Source organism: Crocodylus porosus, unplaced genomic scaffold (genome assembly GCF_001723895.1).
Source record: "Crocodylus porosus isolate Cpor-Errol unplaced genomic scaffold, CroPor_comp1, whole genome shotgun sequence".
NCBI lineage: Eukaryota > Metazoa > Chordata > Crocodylia > Crocodylidae > Crocodylus > Crocodylus porosus.
This window is the reverse complement of record NW_017728910.1, coordinates 37580619-37590735: the sequence shown is the minus strand read 5'-3', so window position 1 is coordinate 37590735 and position 10117 is coordinate 37580619. Positions and strand designations below refer to the sequence as shown.

Below are 10117 nucleotides of genomic sequence, written 5' to 3'. Positions count from 1 at the left end.
GCGGCCCCCTCAGCCTCCTCCTCCTCCTCCTCCTCCTCGGCCGCGATGGCGGACAAACATCGCGCAGTGCGCAGGGCCGAGCGCCCCCGCCCGCCAGGCGCGCTCAGATCCGGCCGCGACGGCGGCAGCAGGCGGAGCGAGGCGGGGGGAGGGGCCTCCCGCTCTCGCGAGACTTCCGCCAGACTGGCGCGGTGTCGCCGCGGCCCTCAGGTGGGCCCGGGACCCTGGGTTGGGGTACCTGGTAGGGTCTGGCGTGGTTCTCTGAATCGTCAAATCTGGTGCTATCAGAGCGTGTGGTTTTCACTGTCAGTAAAGCACCAGGTCCGGGAATCAAGGGAGTACGCCAGCCCCCGGGTTTCATTTCAAAGAAAAGCAGGAGTCTTGGAAAGTTCAGTTTGTTGTGAGCTGTTTTTTGCGGCGCTGGGAGTTTGTTATGGCTGGGCCTTCCCGGGCAGCAACAGCAGTGGGAAGCCTGGAGAGGGGGAGGAAGCCAAGGCAGACGTAGTCCTAAACACAGGGTCAAGCCCAGTGAAATGCGAATCGTGCAAAAGCCAATTACAGTTCTACGGAAGATGGGGAAAATAACTGGGCAGACATATTGGACCTTTCCTGTTTTTTTGCAGACTAAATTTAGTTTCCCAGAAATCAGTTATGCCCCACTAAGGGTAAACATGCCCACACCACTGCTGTGGTACCCAAGCAAGCTCAAAATGTGCTTGATCTGGTATCGGAAGCACTAAAACCAAGTGAGCATGGTGCCTCCACCCAAACTAATTAGGCTTGTGTTGCGCTGCGTAGGAATAGCCTGAGTCATGACACCAATGGGTGTTATACTCTTTGGGAGACTCATTGAGATATGTTGCAATATATTTTCCTTTCTCTTGCTGTTTTCTTTGCTCGTCGCAAGAAACGCCTGAGAAATGAGGGCACCGCTTGAGGCAACACCTGTAAGTGAATGAGGCTAAATATAGGTCCCTTGAGATGAGGCAGTTGCTATAATCGGAGAAAAGGTGGGAAGGGACCTCCAGCCATCTTCTAGTCCAACCCCCTGCCAGAAGTAGGATCATGTCTACCCAAACCATCCTACTGTGTACCCTATTAGCAAAACTACAGTCAACCTTGATGCAACCACAAAACATAACACCCAAACCTGCCACCGTTAAACAAGGTGACCACGGCAATCAATGTCCTTGCTGGAAAAGTTGTTAAAAAAGCTGAAAAGATCCAAGGAAGAAGAGCACACCCCCAGCTACAGAGGAAGACAAAAACCCTCATAGTCCATGCCAATCTGAATGAATCTAAAATGTCTTCCCTACCCCAAATTTCAGTCTGACCCTGAGCAGACGGGCAAAACTCCCTAGCTGGGAGGCTCTGGGTGTAAGGCCCATTAGGAGCCTTGCCGCGCACAAAACAGGGAAGGACAGCTTGTATATGTCAGATTTTGTAAATTTGGGGAGATAGGGTTGGCCTCAAATTTGTGTTTGTCACTCTAAAAATTATCAGGTGCTTGAAGTTTGGGCCTAAGTGGCTCACTCAGTACCCCACACAAGTGGTATATAGCATAGCTGGGAATAGGAGGCCTACCTAGTGACTTCCAAACTCAAGTCAGCCCACTGCAGCATTCTTTCTCCTGTGATCTCCAACCATTTTCCTAGTACTGCCTTCACACAGTGCCACATGTGTACTAAGTGCACAGTAATATAAGAGTTCATCCTATAACCTTTCTTTTCCAAGTAATTTGGTCTTTTGTCTCCTTCAGTTCCAAACCACTACAGTTCCTTGGGAGTATGCATGTTCCTATTTTTTAAACCTCCTGTTCAGAATTAGGTATATACCTAAGGAAGAAATTATATAACAACAGCACAACAACATTAAGACAACAGTCTTAATGATTTCAGCATGACCAGGCAAAACCATCCAGCCCATCTCAGAATACATAGGAAACAGTCACAAGGTATGACAAGGCAAATGGTAAGAGGGGCAAAGTTTCCCTACTGACTGCCTACATGAAAATAAAAGATCCACATACATTTTGAATTTCCACCTCAAATGCCACCAAATCAAAGCTCAACAAGGAGTCTTTTGTCTAAAAGGAATACAAAAAGTTTAGAAGGAGATCTTTGCCTTAAAATGCAGGTTGGAGGCGATTGCTTCTACTAAGAGAAGCCGAGGAACCTTTGAGGCCTGAACTGAAAGGGCAAGGTTATTTTCTTTTGTTTCCTTTGTTGAATACAGTGGGCAGATCAGCCCAAACTGTTGTTATAAAATGATTCCAAATAAAGGACTCTGTCTTATTGAACCTTGAAAGAGGTGTGGCTGTAATTTGCAGTAAATGAACTGGCAAAAGGCACAACCAGCTCACATAGATACAAGAATTTTCTAAGATTTTTCTCATCCCAAATGGAGAGAAAAAGTCAGTCTCACATTTTCATGAATTTTAATAATAATTCAAAGTTGTTTTGATCCATAACTCAGAGACCTAGTTCACTGAAAAGTTTCATTTCAGTTTTGTTTTGACCTTTTCATAATTTTTATAGTTTTAAAATAAACTAAACTTTGGACTAACCTTAGCTGAAAATAGAATACTTGCATTTTGTAATGTCAGAAGCAATTTTTAAAAAACTTTTATTCCAAGGAGGGTTTTTTTTTGTCCAAACCTTTTCCCAACAAGTTTCACTTCTAAAGTAGAAAAGATGTAGTTAGCCATGTTAGTCTGAAGTCAGGAAGAAGGAGGGTAGGGTGCCACCTTAGAGTACTGGTTCACTGGCACATGTTTTCATAAGCAACAACTTATTTTGTTAACAACAACCTACTACCTAGCTATATCCATTGCTTCAGATTGCTCCAGCTTCATCAACGATAATCTACTTCCTACTACTACTAACCCACTACTACTAATTCCTAGTCCCTACTATTACTACTAACTATTTCTAACTAACCTGCTTCCTAACTATATTCATTGTTTCAGACTGCTCTAACTCACTGGTCTTGAACCCCTGCCTCACAATCCTGTGTCATCCAGCTTCCAGGTCTCACCAAGTGTCTGGAAATTTGGCAGTGGGAGAGTGGTGGCACCGCTCCCCCACAACCAAATTTCCAGACCCAGGGGGAGCTCCAGGATGTGCACACTGGATCTGGCACCCAGTCCCAGGGCACAGGGCCAAGCGGGGGTAGTGTTAGGTCCCAGGGCCCAATCCTGGTACACTGGGGATCCAATCCCAGCACATGAGAGAGGGAGGGGGTTGTGCCAGGCCCCAGAACCTATTTTTGGTGCTTGCAGCAGGCAGGCAATGGCCAGAACCCAATCCAACTTTTCTCCAAGTCATGCTTTTCTTGTTCTTTCATGTTGCTGCTATGCTTACAACCAACTTGTGATTTTAATATTCTAGATTCTTCATTTCAGTCACTCCTTAAGACTCTCTTCTTTTTAGGAGGCTCCAGATATTACTCCTGTCAAATAGACAATCCAGCAACTAAAACAGGGTTGATGATTTGATAAAGGAGTTACAAGTTTCCTAGGGAATCCTTCTGTGGCAAGGAATTGGCAAATAAGTTTCCCTTGTTCTTTACCTATATCACATTGAATTTTTCTTTTTTTTATAAGGGTCTTTGTGACTTTGGGAGAGTACAATCTTGTGTATTTTTAAAAAATGTTTATTTCTTAATTAATCCAATTTATCAAATAAGAGATTTAACATTTAAAGATGCATCTAATCCACTAAAATATACATTTGGACAAATATTTATCTTCCATCAACAGTGCTCCCTTAATCCAAGTCAACATCCATAGGAGTCTTGTATGCTTTTCATCTAGTCCTTTCAGTCTCAGAAAATTCCTTTGTTTTCCTCTATGTTAAGTTTCTGCGTTTCTTCAACTCTATATAATAATTTACCCCTTCTTTTTTCTCTAGAACTCTTCATAATACAAATCTCAGTGTCTTCTATTCATCTCTGCTTTTCAATTTTAAATTTATTCCAGATTTGTTCCTTTTGGTCATAGAACTTGCACTTTACTTCAATATTCAAATAAGCTTCTCAAGCTTTCTGGTTTACTAGCAGGAAAAGTTTTTTTTTTTTTAGCAAATTCCAAAAATTACCACCACATTTCCAAGAAAACTTCTTTTTTTCCTTTTCCTCTGTAGAATACTGACTTGATAGGACCACTTTACTATTACTAAAACTTCCCAAACATTTTGAAACTAGTCAGCGGTTTTAGAAGTGTCACTTCTCTTCAGGCTTCTACAATAGTCATTCTTGCAGCCACTAAAAGATGAGTGATCAATTCTTTATGACTCATATTTGTTGCAGAGTTCTCAGGAAAGTTCAATAAGAACACTAAGGGCTTATCTGCCAGTTGGCATTCTGTGATTTCCCTTACCATGTCTCTGACCTTCTTCTAAATCTTGCAGATTCTCATGGACAAATGGTTGCCTACAAACACAGGGGACTGAATGGGGCCCAAGAGGCCGCTTCTGGTCCTATGTCTCAATTTTACACTGCAAGTTCCTAGTTGCAAGACCACTTTGAGTCCTATGCAAAGATGAGTGTGTCACAGCAGCTTAACTAGGGCATGGTGAGTGGGGTAACAGCTGCAGGTGCTGACTATTAAGCGGATACTGGAGTTGCCTCCCAACCCAGGGAATTTTTGCAATGGTTTGCATAGCCCCACACTGCCCCTGCCCATCCCTAAGAGCCAGGCAGAGTAGTGCTGCATTCAGCAGTGTATTTGGGGAGCAGGTGGTGAGCAGAATGGTGCTCCACTCCCACTCCCAGGGGGTCACAGCAAGCACAGCCCTGTACCCAGTAACATATTTGGCAGGGGAAGAGAGGGTGAGGGATGGAGAAAATCAAGCACTAGGAATGGCTGTCAAAGAACCTGGCTGCTGCTGCCCTAGCCAATGCTGCTATAAGAGCAACAGCAGCTTTTACCCCATTGTGGGCAGCAGCAGGGAAGACTTTGTTTCTCCTCCCTTCTGCTCAACCCCTTTCTGGTCTCTAGTTGTTGACATACTTTGCACCCCCGACCCCCTGCCCTGAGTGCTGAAGCAGCTTGTTACACCTGTCTTCTATGACTGGTTTTGCATGGCTGGTCTCTGCTTTCTGCTCTGACAAGCAGTAGACATTTCGTTAAAAACAGGGCCTTGTGTGCTCTTATGTGCCAGTGGTATTAATTCTGGACTGGTCAAAACTAGAGGGTAGAGAGATAAAGAAGCTGTATATGAACCTTAGGTTGCTCTACTGCCTCTTTTAGTCACCAGAATAGGGCAGGAAGGGACCTCATGAGGTCATCTGGTCCAGCCCCCTGCTCAAGGCAGAATCATCCTTGATTTAACTATCCCATCCAAGTGTCTGTCCAACCTGCTTTTAAAAACTTCCAAGGATGGAGACTCCACAATTTCTCTAGGTAACCTGTTACAGTGCGTGACCACCCTCAGATTCAGAATGTTCCTCCTAATCTCCAACCTAAATTTTCCTTGCTGTGGCTTTAGGCCCTTGTTCCTAGTGTTGTCCTGCTTGGCCACAGAAAAGTCCATCTTCATCCTTTCTATCATTGCCCTTATTTTACCTGCATAGGTTCAGTTACTCATGCATTAAAGTAACTGTTTCTGTGGGAAACTTTTCTTTGCTGTCATAGACAAACCTGAACCCTCTGTCTACACTTTTCTTCATTCATACCAGTGAGTAAATCTGGACATAAAGAACTCAAAACATCAACAATCTGGAAAACAGTTCAGCCTACAATGAATCCATCCAAGGCCAAGGCAACTATTCACTGTTTTTGATCATATTGAGGTCACAAGAAGACTCTTGTTTTAGATGGTAGACTCATCACTTAATATTTCGCTGGAAGGCACTCAGATACTGCACAGAGACCTAGCAACTTCTTTGTATTGGTAATGAACAGTGCTACTGGCAGTTTTTCCTTGGAAGTAGGAACACCTTAGGAGTACTTACTTACTCAAAGCTATCTACTTAACCTCTCTCCTAGTATTAGTCAATATACTAATACTATATAATAGTAAATATACATATATATAATATGTCTATATTATAAATATATATATTACTATACAATACATATACAATAATACATACACACACCCCTATATATATATATCCTCTTCTGGCTTTTCTAATGCTCTTCACCTGGCTTTTAGTATATGGCATAGTATTAGGAGTATTATTGTATAGTATTATAGTATTGTTTAGTATAATACAAAGAAAAAACATTTCTTTTTTAACTATATATCAGTTTGAATAAGATTTTTTTAGGTTTTGCATGAATTTCATGTGGTGCATTAAGATTAACACAATACTGATTGTATAGATCTATAAATATATAGATATATAATACTAATATATAATCTATATATATAATCCTATACATTAATAATATACATACATAATACAGTATACTAATACTCCTAATACTATACAATATACTAAAAGCCAGGCGAAGAGCATCAGAAGCTCTAAAAGCTTGGCTCCAGTACAACAAGTTATTTGCATTTTTAATTGACAATTTCAATGAAATCTCCAAAAACACTAACTTTTTTTTTCAAGTTAATTTTTCTATTTGATGACTCAGTACTGCATGGTTGAAGCTAATGGGAAGTATAATTTGAAGGGAGATGTGGTGAGAGGGGGGAAATCAGGCTTTTGGTATCATGCCAAAGAGTTCTTAGGTATTAAAGGAATCAGATGCACATTTCTTCCCCACTCCCCTCCAATTTTGCAACATGTAATATACTGAATTAATTTGTAATAGAACCTTTGCTTGCAGAATTCACAGTTTTTGAATGGCAATAAACTGTTGCTCCTACGAATCATAAAAATTACCTTCTCTATGCTATGTTTCTCCTTATTTTAAGTGAAAATCACAGACACACTTCAATATTTTGTTCCAGAGTAAGGAGGAAAAAATAATATGAAGTGTCTGTAACAGCAAGAAAGAATGACTAACCCCTGCAAACACCCAGATGCTTAAGTTAACCACATGCTTAAGAGTTTCAGGAAGTAGGCCTCATTTTATAACTTACTGCATCTGAAAAAAAATGAACAAAATAGCTGCTTCCTGCATGGTGGGTGAAAAGGAAAGAGGTTCCTTTCCCGTTAAAGTGACATAAAGATAGAAAAAAACATTTCTTTTTTAACTATATATCAATTTGAATAAGATGCTTTTTTTTAGGTTTTGCATGAATTGCATGTAGTGCATAAGGATTAACACAATACTGATTGTAGAAACAAATAAATTGTTTTCTCAATCATAACTTTTAAAGTCTATGAAAAGAACCATATTGATAACAGCACAAAATAAAGCATAACTGAAAAAATCTAAAGGAGATACAGCAAAATAAGTGTGTGCTATATATGTACTAAAGTCAGCTAAACAGAAGTAGACTGGTTTCCAATGTATAATAATTTGGGACCCAATACTGGAGTCCCTGATTCAAGCAGATTTGCCTTCAGTGTCACATCTGGAAGAATATGATGTGGCCCAATGGAGCAAATGGCACTTTTAAACACTTAAGTCTCCTTGATGGTAAAGGGTGTTCTGGATACAGTGGGCATGCAAGGTCCAATAAAAGGAGAATCTTAGGATCATCCGAAAGTAGGACACGAAGTGCATGGACGTTTGATTCCCTGGGGACAACTAGTGAGGGCACGCGTTTGATTCCCTGAGGAATGCCCATGCCACGCACTCTGGCATGTGGCAAGTTACCTGGGGTGCTGGTGGCCTCCCAGGGCTGTAGCTGCGTCACTCCTATGGCACAGAGCCTGGCTTGCAGCAGAGTATGCCTACACCGGGTAGGCTTTGGCTTTGGGCAGCTCATGCTGCTGCCATGTGCATCACTCCACTTTTTTTCAGTGAGTTTTTTGGATCCCTGGATATACAGAGGTCAAAAAAACCCTCTACACTGATCCCTTGCAGCACGGAGAACAACAGAATGTGCAGTATGTGGTGCCCCAGACGTATCTGCCGTGTTATATAATGCTTGGCCACGCTCGTCTGGATGCGGCCCATGATGTCATCTAGTCCAATCCCCTGCTTAAAGCAGAATCATCCATGACTAAACTGTCCCATCCAAGTGTCTGTCCAACTGGCTTTTAAAAACTTCCAAGGATGGAGATTCCACAGTTTCTCTAGGTAACCTGTTCCAGTGCTTGACCATCCTCATATTCAGAAAGTTCCTCCTAATCTCCAACCTAAATTTCCCTTGCTGTGTCTTGAGGCCGTTGTTTCTAGTCTTGTCCCCTATGGCCATGGAGGAAAACCCGTTTCCATCCTTTCTATCATCACCCTTCAGGTATCTGAAGACTGTTATCAACCCCCTGCCTCAGCCTTCCCTTCTCTAGACCAAATAACACTAGCTTTTTCCTCATAAGTCATGCTTCCAGGCCTCTAGTCATTTTATTGCTAGCTGCTGGACTCTCTCCAACCTGTCCACATCCTTTGTGAAGTATGGAGCCCAAAACTGGACACATTACTCTAAAAGTTCAGAAAAAAATATTAATTAGATTACTACTACATTTCTGTATATAAAAACAGGACAAGTTCAACTCCTATTGAATGCCTCTGAATGAGTTAGTTGATGAAGTATCACCCTGTCCTACCTTCTTCCTAGTCTTCTACTTAGCTGCTATCCCTTGGGAGGTTTTGCTCACCATTTTGCATGTGAATCAACATCGTGTAGATTTAATTGTAAGTCCCTTGAACATTGCTTCATAGATTTTAGGGAGGAGTATAATTAGGAGATAACAAAGTCACCTACTTATCTGAGGCAGCTCTAGAATTCTTGATTTATTTTGTTGTTCTTTTCTTCCTAAGTGAGGCTTTTACCTAAAAAGCATCTCACCTAAGCATTTTCTCCCCCAAATACCTGTTGCAGTTTCAATACTCAGCAATCAGTGGCTCTATTTCATGGAGCAGCCATTTTGTCAGAAAATTTCAGAGTAGAACTTTTCAAATAAGCACACAATTTCAATCAACAGAAATGGTAAAAGGCTCCGAGAGTTGTTTTTAAATGGTTGTTGTGTGTAGTGAAAGCAAGCATTGTACCATTATTCCTATGTAAACATTTGCTCTTTTACATTTCTATGGCTTTAATATATAATTGGCTGTAATACAGAGGCCTAATGCTTCAGCAAGGTGTTCTGAAAGGAGTTACAACAGATATGAAAGTGGCAAGTAGGCAGGCACACATGGTGCAAACAGGGAGCAGAGAGGATGCGACTTACTGTAGATGATTTCAATTCATATTCAGAGTTATACAGGAACAATACAAATTTGTCCAAGTGTCCAGCTTAGTTGAGGGTCAAGTGCTGGATCTGTATGGCTAAATGAGGTGCTAAATGGATGGCAAATATAAATTCGGTCAAAAAAACCCCTGTTGTTAGAAAGTTGGTATACAGAACACTCTTCAGCAGCAATATTCACAGTTTCCATGCTATCAGTTAAGCTAACTGCCTGTGTGCAGTACTAATCAGGAGTTAAATGGAAGAGTTATCTTCTTTTTTATTATGCAATGTATGATGTCAATACATACAGAAAATAACACACACATGCTGAAGAGGCACCAGACAGCAGCATCACAATTTAAATCAGAAAGAAAAAGTGTATTTACAAGAATATACCCACAAACAACTAACATTGTTATATATATTTCTGAAACAATGCAGAACTCCAAGCAATTTTTCAAAACTATAATGGCATTATTGACTTACAAAATCACATTTCAGTCTGAGATTATTTTTACCTATTTTATTTTCCTTTCTTTTTGTTTTTAATTATCTGCACTTACTAACTTGACTATGAATGAATGAGGTAAGAGAACATATGTCATTTTAAAAATATTTTTACTTTGCACATTTGACACTGCTGTGTATATTTGGTTTTAGTAGTTCCCCACGGAGTCAGTTAGCATTTAATCAGCGGAACTTTTTCATGCATCTATAACTTTATGCAAATGATGCCATTGACTTCAATGGGACCATTCATGTTTAAAGTGAGATGCTTACCTAAATGTTCAGGTTTGGAGGGCTTAGGTCCCTGCTGTTTGAACCTAATAATATTTACAGAAAATAAATAAAAATATTCCAAAACCATAATAATTCA

At 40.8% G+C, this 10117-nt stretch overlaps 2 long non-coding RNA genes across 2 annotated transcripts in view; both read left to right on the top strand.

Moving 5' to 3' along the window:
* LOC109308632 overlaps positions 1-2030 on the top strand; it is a 2206-nt gene extending 176 nt beyond the window's left edge. The window contains exon 2 of the long non-coding RNA XR_002100661.1: positions 1760-2030. This is a non-coding gene — a long non-coding RNA (uncharacterized LOC109308632). The remainder of the gene's footprint in view (positions 1-1759) is intronic.
* LOC109308631 lies at positions 246-1262 on the top strand. Its single transcript, XR_002100660.1, has 2 exons — positions 246-278; positions 1103-1262. It is a non-coding gene; the product is annotated as an uncharacterized LOC109308631 (long non-coding RNA).
* Positions 2031-10117: the final 8087 nt, after the last annotated feature.